Source organism: Nyctereutes procyonoides, unplaced genomic scaffold, assembly GCF_905146905.1.
Source record: "Nyctereutes procyonoides isolate TBG_1078 unplaced genomic scaffold, NYPRO_anot_genome, whole genome shotgun sequence".
In the NCBI taxonomy this organism is placed as follows: domain Eukaryota; kingdom Metazoa; phylum Chordata; class Mammalia; order Carnivora; family Canidae; genus Nyctereutes; species Nyctereutes procyonoides.
Genome location: NW_026575135.1, coordinates 8,610,458 through 8,624,990, shown reverse-complemented (window position 1 = coordinate 8,624,990; position 14,533 = coordinate 8,610,458). Strand labels below are relative to the sequence as shown.

Here is a 14,533-nt window from a genome sequence, read left to right as displayed (position 1 = left end):
CAATTGGAATATTTACCATAGTGATACCTAATTTGACCTGTTATTTAGGGAATCCGTAAACACAGTTGGTTTATGGATGGGGTATTATTGCTCCATTATTCTGCATTTCTGTTCTCACATAGTATGTTCGATCTGTGACAGTTTGTAGTGCAAATCCCCACAAGGACCATCAGTACCAACATTTCAAAGAGGTCACTATGCATCAAAGCTTCTTTGCCCAAAGCCAGCATTTGCTGTTCGACATTCCTGTGGTCAGCACTGTCTACCCCCATGACTCCTTATCCCCAGAATAGCATTTGTTAACCCACCTATGACGTTTGAGAACTTTTTTCTCTTTGGAGGACATAAGAAATACGTTACCTAATGTAACCTCCGAAGAGCAGTGGACACTTTGGCACTGCTCTACAAAAAAAGTGAAGTGTACTTCAAGTTTTGCTAGAATGTGAAGTGATAATGTTTTATTATGTGTTTTCTTATTTTTCAGCATCAATTAGGATATACTCATTTATTAATTATACTCACTTGAGTCCAAAAAGGACTGAGCAAGTTTACAACAGAATATAGGTGCTCAATAAAACTCTTTAAAATAAAATGAGGAAATAAAAATATATAGAAGAAATGAGAAAATTTCACATCAAAGAGAATAAAATAAAATCACTTTTCCCAAAGCCCTGAGTGTCTGAGAGACTCCTAAATCAGAAATTTAAGACTGCTCAGATCCTTTTTCTTTTTATCTTGTATGTTTAAATCGATGACTTAGCAAATCTAAGTTTTAATCACTATTTTTGATCAAATGTTCTATTGAATATCCATAGGTTGTATGTAAATGTTTATCAAACACTGAACCTTCCCAAACAGTGTGAAATGCTTATTAAATGGTTAGTCTCCTGACTTGTCCAGACATCTAGTCTCTCCTCATTTAGACTCTAAGAGCTTTTGGATTATGTTTTTATCATTACACTTACCATGAGCATCATTATTTATCAGCTGTCTGTTCCTTAAGGAGATCATGGCCCAAGAAAAGAGTGAAGACCTTGTCTTACACATCTTGGTATCTTTTGTACCTTCCAAAAAGTCTCATTCTTTGGAGATCTGAGAACCTGGGTTGTTGCATCCCATTCCACCCCAAATCTTGCCAGTCATCTAATTTTCTTGCCTCTCAGTTTCTTGACCTCATTTCTAATGACCTTCTATTCCATTACAACTCAGCTGCCCACTCCCGTGGTCACACCCTGAACTTCGTAACCACTCAGAACTGTCATCCTTGGAAATAAGTGAGACATTTTAATTACTCACCACACTTCCCATTTCTCCAATTTTCTCATTTGATCCCCAGTACATCAGTTCTTTGAAATCACCTATTTCCATAAGCATCCCACTTTTCCCCCACTGGAGTGCTCTCCTCATCTTCCCCTTTTTCCTTATATAGCTTAGATTTCATAGTTTTTGGTTCAACCTCTTTCTAATACAGGAACACATTCTCTCGAAGATTCTGAGGTCAGATCCTTCAGAATTCAATTTTTTTCTGGCCTTAAGAACAGTTACACAGTAGATAATCCTTGGAAAATGTAATATCTCCATCAAAATTTGGAGCCTTGTTCTATAATCATACACATTTTCTTTAGCAAAATATATTCATATATACACTGAATCTCATAAATACATTCTGCACTGGTTTTGCCACTAAGTGAAATATGAAAAAATCTTCAGTTTTCAGACATTGAATTTTTTGACTTCAGATAAGGAAGAGGGCACCTTCCTCTTTTCGTCTACTTGTCCCACTGTACTTCCATGACAGTTTCTTAGAATAACACCAGTTTTGGATGAATGCAGTTTGTTGCCAATTCCACACTGACACCAAGGCTAAATTCATGATGTCTAACCTCAACTTCAGGACTTCTGGAGCACAAGGGGTCTGGTTTTCCCATACTCTCCTTGCTAAGCATCTACTCAACTGGTCTACTTTATTCCACCTTCATGGCCACCAGAATTATTACTATGGTGGTTTCTTAAGTGTTCTTTCTACCCAGCACCAAGCTCCTCTCTCCAGCAATCTTTCCAAAAGACAAAGTTGACCAAGCTATTCTACTGAAAATGCTTCAATGGCTTACAAGTGCACTTAAGATAAAAATCTATACTCTTCAACCACTTTATCAGGCCTCACCTGCCCTCCAGCCTCACCTCAAACTCTTAATGACTCCCAACTCTCCGCTTCAGCCCTACACAACGTGTTGTGCTCTCCCTCATCTCTGGTTCTCAGAACAGTGGTTTCCTCTACCAGGATCACTTGAAGGGTTTCTAAAACACGGATTTCTGGCCACATCCTGAAAGCTTCTGGTTCAGGGGATGTAAGATGGGGATCCACGTGACACTGATGCTGCTGGTCCAAAGACCACACGTTGAGTCCCACTGGCCTAGAACAACCTTCCCTCAATTTTCACCTGGCTCCCCTATTCTCATTCTTCATGCAGTTGAAAGGTTATTCTTTATAGTCAGTTTCATAGATATTCTCAAGTCTAAGCAAGGTGTCTTCTACTACAATTATCCCACAACAACACTTAGCACACTGCATAATAATTGCTCAATTAACACTTCCTATGAGAACAGAGAGTATGACTTTCTTGTTCGTTGTTGTATAGCATCCAATGGTTAGATTAGATGCTTACTATATATTGGCTACATTAATAAATTAATTTCCAGAAATGTTTAGACTTTACAAGTTTCCTTTCTCCAAAGGATATACATACAATATACCCAAAAAAATGTATTACCTATAAATGTAAAACTCTCTTCTTTCTTTTAGTCCCTATAGCCATTTACTTTCTCTGAGCAAGTATATCTTTAAATCAAATACCAAGCACATAGTTTTTCACAGCATTCCAACTTCCAAACATCAACTGCTAACAAAGTTAAGAGATGGCATGTGCAGCTTCTTCACTTTTACCAACAAAGAAAAACTAACCAGTCAAGGGTGAAAACATAAAAGGGTAAATGGTCTTTTGAAGCCACAATATACCAAGAAGAAGAAAACTGATGGATATTCCCTGGTGGTATCCCATATATTGCATCAGCAAGTGGCAGGTGTCCAAGCCCTCTGCCATCTCTTATCTCTCAAAAACCTGAATAGTAAACACCATGCCACATTTAATGACCTAACTCACATGATTGTCTGAACTCCAGTTTTGTCATCTGTGAAATGAGAAAATTGAGCTAAATTGTACATAAGGTTAATCTCATTTAAAATTCTAAACTAAGAGAATTCTGGGTAAGGACGTTATACTTCATAAAAATTGCCAGCGCAATACTGAGACAGCACGAAATATGACCCGAGTGAAAACAGCAAGGGTAGGATATGCCTGAGAAAAAGTCAGAGGGATGTCAGCTAGATTGAGCGTTAACAGGACTGAACTGAAAGAAGAATAAAATCTCCTCTCTTTTTATCTGCTAAAAGCAGCAGGCCTGGAATATAAGTGAAGGAGACCCAGGCAGAGCTGCCAACTACCCTTTCCTCACTTCTTCAGGCCCCAAGGGCCTTAGGCAGAAACCCCAATCAAGCTCTGGGAGACTCTAACTCAACTCTGATGGACTATAACACATTCAGACAGTCTTGCCTATAAGGATACAGCAACAGAAAAAAAAAAAAAGATCGAATACAATAAGACAAACATGCAACCTCAAAAGGAGAGGACCATTCTGAAGAACAGGAAAACACCTCCCCTTGAGCAGATTTATTGGGGGGGGGGGATAGAGGGGAATAAGGTAAAAAGAAAAAGATTAAATTATAGGATATTTCTGATTTGTATTTTCAAATGTACATTGTTAGGGTACAAGCAGTGAAAATAGAAAAAGCCATCATAAACAAACAAAAAATAGCCAGTAAAAGCTACATGGAGATTGTAATAGTTTCCTAACGCTACTGTAGCAAATTACTACACAGCTTAAACATAAGTTTATTAATTTTTTTTGTCCTGGAGGTGAGAAGTTCACAAGGGGTCTCTCACTGAGCTAAAATCAAGGTGTTAGCAGAGTTGTGTTCCTTTCCAAAGGTTCTAGGGTGAATTTTTCTTGTGTTTTTCAATTTCTAGAGACTGTCCACATTCCTTGGTTCATGGGCCCCTTCCATCCTTAAAGCTGGCAATAGCCAATCATGTCTTCCTCATATTGCATCATTCTAATACTGATCCTTCCTGCCTACTGCCCCCATTTCCACATTTAGGGACACTTGTGATTACACCTGAGCCCACCTGGATAACACAGGATAATCTCCTCACGTCAAAATCCTTAACTGACTCATACCTTGCCCAGTAGAGCAGCATATTCATAGGTCCTGGAGGTTAAGTAATGAACATCTTTGAAAAACCACTCTTGTGCCCACCAAAGAGATAAAAATACAACTTCTGACTTAAACATAGCAATTTAAGCAATGAAATAAAGTGCAAAAATTCCAGAAAGTTGAAATGGCAAGTCTAAGACATACTGAAGAAATTCACCCAGCACTCAGAAGAGGTCAGAGATGAGAAGGATAAAAGGAAAGGATGCACAGAGATGGAAACATCTAGGAAACCAAGAAAGATTAGGACAAAGCTTCTTGAAACGTAAGTTACTGCTTAAGAAGAAGGATCTCAGATTACTGGCTTGCGTTTATATAAATTACAAAACAGAGTTAATTAAAATTAAAATTTTACCTAAATTTTAGGTATATAGCTTGGTTAGATTTTGGAATCTCAAGGGTGAAGATAAAAATTCTTTACATATTAAAAAAAAACAAACAAACAAAAAGCAAACAAATCAAATATCTAGAGAAAGAGAGACAACACAGGATATCACCAAGCCCCTGCTATAGAATTCCAAAGGACAGAACACAAGCAATCAAAATCTCCATTAAAGGGACGCCTGGGTGGCTCAGTGGTTGAGCATCTGCCTTCAGCTCAGGGTGTGATCCCAGGGTCCCAGGATCCAATCCCGCATCAGGCTCCCTGCATGGAGCCTGCTTCTCCCACTGCCTGTGTCTCTGCCTCTCTCTCTCTGTCTCTCATGAATAAATAAAACCTTTAAAACAAAACAATAGAGCAAAAACAGTGGCAACAAACATCAAAACCCCCAAAATATAGACATCTAAGTAACCGCTCTTCATATGGTTCTAAAACTTAAAGCAAATATCAAAAATTATTCTTGACAGTATACTTATAAAAATAACTTAATGGAATTAAAATCACCTTATCAACAAGATCTTGAAATGAGAAGTATATAAATGTTCATTTTCTCTTATTACTCAAGAATCAAGACACATTACTTCAGTTACAACAATACTTCTCAAAAATTTTTAAAAACCACCTCATCGAATAATTATCATATTCATCATAAGAAATCTGGGGAAAACAAACATGTAATCAGACAAAACTCAACACTTTTTAGAGGTTTGTTATGCTTAAAATCCAAATCACTGTATTTTGAAATTTCTCTGTAATAAAAGAAGTTCCAGAATTCCGCACTGCCCGAGGAACAAAGATGTAAATAAAACAGGATTATTCCAAAAATATTGTCCTCGATGCTAAAAAGAGAGGTCCACACGCATGCCCTTTTCACATCCACCAATTACATCTCAGGATGATGGGGCGGAGGGAGGAGGCCTCTTGGCTGCTCTGCAGAGCAGATGTTCCCAATCTGCGAAGTTTACCTCACCCATCATGTGATCTCGGGAGAAGTCATAACAATTCCACCAAACCTGAACTCTAAAGAGGCACATACGGTGTTCATCTTCACTATGCACTTCATTTATTTGTGCATTCACAATTTACGGAATGCCAGGTAGGGGAGGGCATCGCACTACACATCTCGGAGGGCTCCCAAAATGATACCCCTGGTGCCTGCTGCAGATCCTCTCACAGTCTACCTGCTGTGAGTTTTGATCTCCTGAAAGACAATAATATAATTCACTGGCCAGGTGGAAGAGAGAACACTTGGCAAAAGCTCACAGCCTGGTAATTAAAGCTTTGTGATTTAGTAACTAGATTTTTTTAAAAAAGTAAATGTGTACGCAGCTGACATTCTAAAAGAGAGATTTTACTCTCTGCTGGATAAAGGACCAGTAATATGATATAAATCAAGTGTAGTTATCCCACTTCTGCTAAAGTCCAACAATGGAGTGAATGTGTCTTCCTGATTCTGGTGCTGGGGACAGATAATTGGTCTTCAGGTAAGGCCCCCTATCTGCTCGGGATGGTGATTTTCTTATTTGCGAGGTAAGGTATGAATGTTAAGGCCCCTGGAAATCAAGCTCCTCAACTTAAATAATCAGACCTTCTCCACATTTCTTCCCCCTTCCCAAAAAAAAAAAAAAAAAAAAAAAGGAACACAGAATTCAATGCCACAAGTCTCTATTGAGAAAAAAAATAGTTCTTATCCCATTTAGAGCCTTAAATGAGAAACAAAAAAACTGAAATGATCTGCTGCTAGAACTAGAAAATGGGTCACAATGCTGATAGAAACTACAAATGTTTGAAAGCTAGTATTCTTTTTGGGGGGAGAGGGGAAGGGGCAGAGAGGGAGGGAGGAAGGGACAGAGAGTGAGAGAGATAGAATCTTCAACAGGTTCCATGCTCAGAGCAGAGCCTGACACAGAACTCCATCTCCCGACCCTGAGATCATGACCTGAGCCAAAATCAAGAGACAGATGCTTAACTGACTGAGCCACCAAGGTGCCCCTAAAAGCTAGACATCTAACCATACGTGGAGAATAGGCAACAATATTTTCGAAAGTTCACCTGAAAAGGGACACAAAATGCTACTTCTTATACAGTAACAATGTATGTGAATAGGATGTAGACACATGTAAAGAGAAACTATGAAAAGCAAACTGCACACCTGTGAAAATACTTTGTAGCTGCTACAGCCCCTGGCAAGGAGCAGAGATAAACTGGGCAACGTCATATTTATCAAATTTCCAAAGAGAAAATTTTGAGTTGGTCCTAAGAGGAAGGAATGAAAAAGAAAAAAAAGTCACTAAAAGGATGAAGAGGTTATGAGAAAATGTAATCCTCTTCTCAATGCATTCTTGAGTTAAAAGGGAACCCCAAGCCAAGGCAATGGGCTGGCCTGGAGGCACACTGTTAGATTATGGGGACAGGGCATTAAATATTACTGGGAAGAAGAGGAGCTCTGAGCCTTGATGGGGGCAGTGGGCTAGAGCTGAGAACAATCTAGAAGTCTTGAAGATCTCCTTATTAGTAAAAGAGGAGACCAAGAGAAAAAAAAAAAATCTATCCAGTTGCCCTAGGGAAAACAAGGAAGTCTGTCTCAGCTTAGGCTCCAGGCTAGGAAACAGATAAAAGTCTCCCTTCGGAGTCATGACCCCAAGCCTATAAATCATATACAGTTGCAATCTGAAGTTCAACTACCTGTCAAGTCTGTGAAGCCACAGAAGGGGAATGACCACAAACCATGGTCCTGAGCCTGTGATATCTGCATCCATTTCCTGCTCCACGTTGCCTAGCACTAAGGAGCAGCAGACCTCTCCAGAGAGCTGGACCTCTGTGCAGCCCCAACCAAACACAAACTCACCGCCTGAAAGAATAAGGGCACACCAAATACCGCAGGTGAGAACCAGCAGAACAGTTGGCAGCAGGAGCAGCCCCAGGGATATCAATGATTACCAGAATGTGAGATTTAACATGCATACTTGACGTGAAGCCTCAGGGTGACTCTCTTTCCTTGATGCAAGCTTTCACTCCAATGTCTCCGCTCTCCTCTTAAATGCTACTGATCCTCAGCACTGTACCTTCCATTTGTTTCCAAACCTCCCTAAAATTACTTGATATTACTGTTTTGTTTTTCAGAAACTTGAGAGGGAGAGAGAATATGTGTACCTGCAGGCAGGAGAGACAGAGGGAGAGAAAGAATCTCGAGCAGACTCGGTGCTGAGCATGGCATCAGATGCGGGGCTCGATCTCATGACCCCAAGATCATGACCTGAGCAGAAACCAAGGGGTGGACGCTTAACCAAATGAGCCAGGTAGGCACCCCTACTCCTTCGGTTTTATATTTTCAAAGTTTATTTGGTTATCTTTGTTTGAAGGCAACATAATTATATTACAAGAACAAACAAGGAAATTAAGAACAAAAGAAATTAATAGCCGATTTTTTTAGGAATATAAACAAGAGCTCCTGAATATATTACATATCCATAATATATTATACATTTATATATTTACATATTATAATTATATTGGAACACTTATGGAATCTACAAATATAATTTTATATAGTAAGACTAAATAGGGTTTAATTCAGAATGCAAAGATGATCTAACACTTAAATATCTATTAATATAACTCACCACACAAACAAATTCAAGGAAAGAAAAAAGGCCAATGATCATCTCAACAGACATGAAAACTGTTTGGCAAATTGTAGTGTCCTTTCACGTTGATTTGGCAATCTAGATTTTGAAGAGAGCTTCTTTAACTTACTAAAAGATTGACAGCAAGTGTCATTGTTGATGGAAGTATTTCCTTTTAAAACAGAAATGAAACAAATTGCCAATTTTTTGGCATGCACTGGTGGTGATGGCCAAACAGTAAGAAAAACAAAAACACAAAAACAAAAAACAAAAAGAATTGGAAAAGAAAAAACGTATTGTTTTTCACAAATGAGATAATCAGTTACATAGAAAATACAAAGATGACTGTATGAATAGAGTTTAGCAAGTCTGCTCGATGAAATATCAAGTCACATGAATCAACTGTGTTCCTACAGAAATACCAATAAAAAAAATTTTTTAGGTCATTATTTTAAGAACAATTCATTTACAAGAACAAAATCTCTAATGTTCCTAAGTCTAAATAGTCAAAGCTTACAAGAAAACGCAGACAGAGAAAATATTTTAGGGGTAGAGAAAGATATTAAGATGCCAATATTCCCAATATTAATATATTAATTCACTGCAATAAAATCAAAAAGCCCAAAGGGTTCATCATAGCGTTTTGGCAGGTTCCCTGAACATTGATATGGAGGTATAAATGAGTCAGAATAACTTGAAGAACAAAGAACCAGATGCCCTATAGAATGCCACATTTTATTTTAAAATCATAGTAGTTAAGACATTGTGATATTGTCACGGAAATACTTGAGTGGCCCAAAGGAATAGAGAGCCAGAAACATGATGAGAGACATGCTTTACCCAGCAATGGGGAAAATGGCTTAAATGTTCATCTATATGAAAAAATAAATTGATTATCTATGCCACATACACAGAAATCAACTTTAGGTAATATAAAGACATGTGAAAAATAAATCTCTAAAACTTTTAGAAGAAAATATAGCATATATTTATAACCCATAGATTTTTTTTTCCAAACAAGGCCAAAACAATGACTAATTAGAAATTTGAGACTTTTGTGCTGCAGAGAACTTAGTGAAAAGAAAAGCTGAAGACTAGAAGAAGTTCTGGCAATGCACACATAAAAAGGCTTACAGCGAAACGCAAAAAACTTACTACAAGTCAAAAAAGGAAAAGCCCAACAATCCAACAGGCAAAGATAAGGATGGGTAATTCACAGAAGAGGAAACCTGAATGGCCAATAATCACATGAAAAGATAATTATCCTTAGAAGGAATTGGAGAGAGTTAAATATCAACTGCAGTCAGATACAACTTATCTCTACCAGGTTGGCAAAAATTAACATGTCTGAAAACATCAAGAGTTTGTGAGGACGGTCATTTGGTGTTTGGTGGGAGGAGAATTGAGTACAACTGCTTTGAAGAACAGTTTGGCCCAAACCACTAAAGTCGGACACGTCCATACATGGGATGGAGAGATTCTAACCCTAGAAAAACCTCACACGTGTGCCCAAGGAGGCATGAGCAAGACTTTTCATTGCTACTCTTCTACGACACTGAAATGTCAGAAGCAACATCATGATGATATTCACCAAGTAGAGAAAGGGAAAACTGCAACATAAACAGGAAGGCACAGCAGTTAGAAGGAACAAAGGAGAACCTTCTGTGGGCTGATGGCTAAAGCAGTTTGTGCAGTGTGACACAGTACACCAATCTCGGGAATGTTAAAAACTTGCAGAAATACTAAATATTGTTTCTATATTCCCACGTACGTGTACATATCCACCAACACATGCAGGGACATGACAAATATCAACTTACAACCTGAGCCAAGAGGGAGGTGTCCAACACTGGCCAAGACTACACGGGATGTCGGCTTTACCTGTAATTATTTGTTTCATTCATTAAAGACCCAAGGATTTTGAAATGATTACATCGAAATGGTCAAATTTTACAAAACTGGGTAATAGATATTTCACTGTTTTACAACACTCTCTACACACTTTTCTGTATGCTTGACATATTAACACACACACACACACACACACACAGCTAATTGAGTCCAAGTCACGACCAATGGGTTGTGTTATCAATAAAAGAGGGAGTAGAAGGAGGGAGGGGGAAGGGTAGCAACAAACACTATTGCTAGACTTCACCAGGCCCAAGAAATGAATAAAGAATAAAATCTGGGGGACGCCTGCCTGGGTGGCTCAGTAGTTGGACATCTGCCTTGGGCTCAGGGCATCATCCTGGAGTCCCGGGATCAAGTCTCACATTGGGCTCCCTGCAGGGAGCCTGCTTCTCCCTCTGCCTGTGTCTCTGCCTCTCTCTCTGTGTCTCTCATGAATAAATAAAAAAATAAAATCTTAAAAAAAAAAACAACCCTGGGTATGGATGGGCTGATACTTCATTTGCAATTTCCTATTTTCTGGGAGATAGGGAGGGTATGGAAGGTGCCATCATAGATAAGTAGCAGCCATTGAGCTTATGAGGCCTTAGAAGTGGTGAGATCTGAGTTCAAATGCCAATTATTTAACACACTCCCCTCTCAAGGCCTCAGTTTTCTCATCTATAAAATGGAGACAAAAATGTCACCCACTTTTAAGGATGGAGTGCTTATTACTCAGTCTCTGTAACATCTGTTCTCTTGAAACTTTTAAATTCAATAACCCAGAGAGCATGACCTTCATAAACCAACGAGCACCTTCCAAACACAAGTTTCTTGAACTCACAGATGAAAATAGGAAGTCATTCATCCATGAAAAAAATGAAAAATTCTTTTCCATTAGCCCCTTTTTTTGTAGTCTAACAGCAGAATGTTTCCATTCTTATCTTATTCCAATTAAATTTGTTTTTCTTCTTATAGTGATATGGGTGTGGATTGGTATCTATTTCTTTTGATGCTTTATCTGTCCCTACACAAATTCCCTACTGCTTTAATTCAGTATAACTTTATAATAAATTGTGATATCTGGAAGAGCAGTTTTTCCCACCTTGTTCTTCTTTAAGATGAAATCATTTATTTTTGACCTTTCATTTTTTTATTAAGTGTTAGAACTAACTTGTGAGGTTCCCCCCCCCAAAAAAAATTAAGATTTTTATTGTGATCACATTCAATCTAGAAAATACGTTTGTAGGGAACTGACATCAAATCAATGGATCTTACAATGCATTGACATGATGTCTATGTAAGTCTTATCTAATATCTACTAAAGTTTGATAAATAATCTCAAAAAACTCTTACACCTATTTTATTATTATTCTTAGATGCTTGATACCTTTCATATACTTACACATTGCTCTTCTGGATAATTCTTTCACCTAACAGTCGTTTCTTTTTTTATTACTGAGATATAATTGATAATATTAGTTTCAGGTGTTCAGTTTTTAAAACTAGAATTATTTACCTATTTAAGTCTTTGCTATTTTCTACTACCTACACTTACATACTTTCATTCTTACAAAAAGTTTGCTCTTCTGTGTCTAGTTTTGAGAAAGCAATAAGATGTGTAACCAAAAAGCAGCATTTAATACTTTATTTTTAATAATTTTAAGGAAAATATGCAAAAGAATTCTAAGAATAGATATTCCTGATACATCATCTGAAAAGCTCCAACCATCATCCTCTGTTTAGCACCAACTATCATCCTCACAGATTCCCCATCATACCACCTTGTTTCTTCCACCTTTTTGTGTTCTGCTGTCGCAGAATTGAATCCCCATCTGCAAGCACAGTGCTGCCCTAGTTTTCCAAGTTAATCCCAAATGAGACAATGGGTTGATGAGCAGCTGAGTCTCCTCCACCTTGATGTGTCCCACAGAGGTAATAGGATCTTTGCCTGACCATGACTGCCGAATCCTGAGTTCCCACTGGTCACGCACATATAATCGAGAATGTCAGAGATAAGTCCAGAACACAAGCCACAGGGCTGGGATTCTTCTGGGTCCTCCCCTGCACTGTTTTTGCCAGATTTCTTTGGTCACCTGATCAAATACAATTAGGGTCATGCTAAATAGAGTTCCGGAGTGTGCAAAGCCCTTAAAGTTGGAGCTCAAAGCTGAATCCAGATGAATGGATCTTCTTTCCAGGCCTCCACTAAGGCTCCCAAACCTCCCCATGCTGACTGGTAGGCATTCCAACTAAGTGCAAATATTCTGACATCAGGCAGCTATCTAGTTCAACCAAATCTCTAGCCCTCTTCCTGCAAGACTGGAGGGTTCTTGCTCCCAAAGAGGGTCTGAATCTTTGAAAGTTACTTTATTGCGAACCCAGCCTTTCAAGATCTCATCTTCTCCATGACCCTTTCATTAACATCTTATCTAACGCTAAGAAGCAGGCAACAGTCCACTATCACTTCTCTCCCAGCCTGAACCTGCCTAGGAATGCCATTTATGAAATGGGCTAAGTTTAACTGAGGGGCAGTTCTTAAGGGATGCCATGCAATTATGAAATAGCAGCATCATCACACGCAGCAGATGAAGGGCAGATTTTTTTTTTTGAAGGGCATTTTTTAAATGACGGTCTTCTTATATATAGCAAGGTATGGTTCTCAAAAGACAGAATTCTCCTGGACTCTGTGATTATGCTCTCTTCCCACTGGGAAACACACTGGGCACCACCCACCATAGTGTTTATTCCAGAAAAGCTGCAATGAAGGTTCAAAGAAAAATAGCTGGAGAAGCTAGGCATGCAAAAAGGAAAACAGGCAAATGGCATGAAAATGCGCAGGAAAAGGGAGAAAATCACATCCCCTCTGAAGGATAAAGAAGTAGCTCCATTAATTACTAAAGACTAAGCTAATTAGAAAGAAAATATTGGAAAGAAAAAGAAGCAAATGTGAAAGGTCTGATGTTTGTCTTTGTACAATTTTGTTTTATGAACAGAAAATCCAAAAGGTGTCCTCATGTAAGTGAGTGGGTAAAGAAGATGTGGTACAAATCTACAATGGAATATTACTCAGCCATAAAAAAGGAATGAAATCTTGTCATTTGCAACAACATGGACAGATGTAGAGGGTATGATGCTGAGGTCCATCAGTCCAAGAAAGACAAATACTATATGATCTTGCTCATGTGTGGCATTCAAGAAACAAATGAGCAGAGGAAAAAGGAGAAAGAGACAAACCAAGAAATAGACTCTTAACCCTAGAGAACACACTGATGGTCACCAGGGAGGAGGGGTGAAATACGTGATGGGGACCAAGGAGGGCACTTGTCATGATGAGCACTGAGTCATGTACCGAACTGCTGAATCACTGTTATCATACACCTGAAACTAATATAACACCATATGCTAACTATAATGGAATTAAAACTAAAAACGTAATGAGTATATTGTTAAACATTTCCCAACCACAACTGCCTGGACCCGTTCTAAATAAAATCACATGGCCTCGGGGCGCCTGGCTGGCTTAGTCAGTACAGCACAGGACTCTTGATCTCCGGGTTGTGAGTCTGAGCCCACACTGGATGTGGAGATCACTTAAAAAAAAAATGTTAAAAAAAATCACATGACCTCTTGTCATGTGAGCTAATTAACTCCCTTATCCCTCCTCCCTCATCTTTATCTTACTTAAGTTAGTTTGGGGGAAAAAATGTGCCCTCATATTCTGAAATAAAATATCCTCTCAAGATTTATCTGAGCGTATAAACAAAGGGAGAACGGATGAATTTAAATTGCAATATGAGAACAAATTTTACCTCTAATAGAAACATGGTTCAAGATAGAGTAAGTCAGAAATCTCAGTGTTTATCTATGCATGCATTTATTCCTGGCAATACACTAGAGTTTTCCATAGACTGTTTATCTAACTCGGCTTTCCTCTGATGGATCTTCTGGCATCCTCCATAAGCACATCATATACACAGACCATATGCAGAGGTAACCACCTTCTCCCTGTAAAGAATGCTCAGAATAATGATGGCGGGAAAAGTAATAAACGTCACATATCTAACCGATAGAGTCCTTAGCAGGTATTTTGCCATTTAAGCAAATAAAGGACTTCACAGATATGTTGACCTTTAAACTTGGGAGTGCAGTGTATATTATTTGAATTCAGAGATTGAAAGAAATAAAACTGAAAGAGATGACTATATTGAAACATGCCCTAGGTATGGGACTTGAAGCAAAATTCACTTACATGTAAGCCCAGGAATTCTCTTTTCTCGATTCCATGTTAGATGAAGCCAGACCACA

The 14,533-nt window shown here is 38.5% G+C and overlaps 1 protein-coding gene across 4 annotated transcripts in view; it reads right to left on the bottom strand.

Annotated features, from left to right (window-relative positions):
- LPAR1 (lysophosphatidic acid receptor 1) overlaps positions 1–14,533 on the bottom strand; it is a 132,121-nt gene that overhangs the window by 56,316 nt on the left and 61,272 nt on the right. The gene's annotated exons all lie outside the window — the stretch shown is intronic.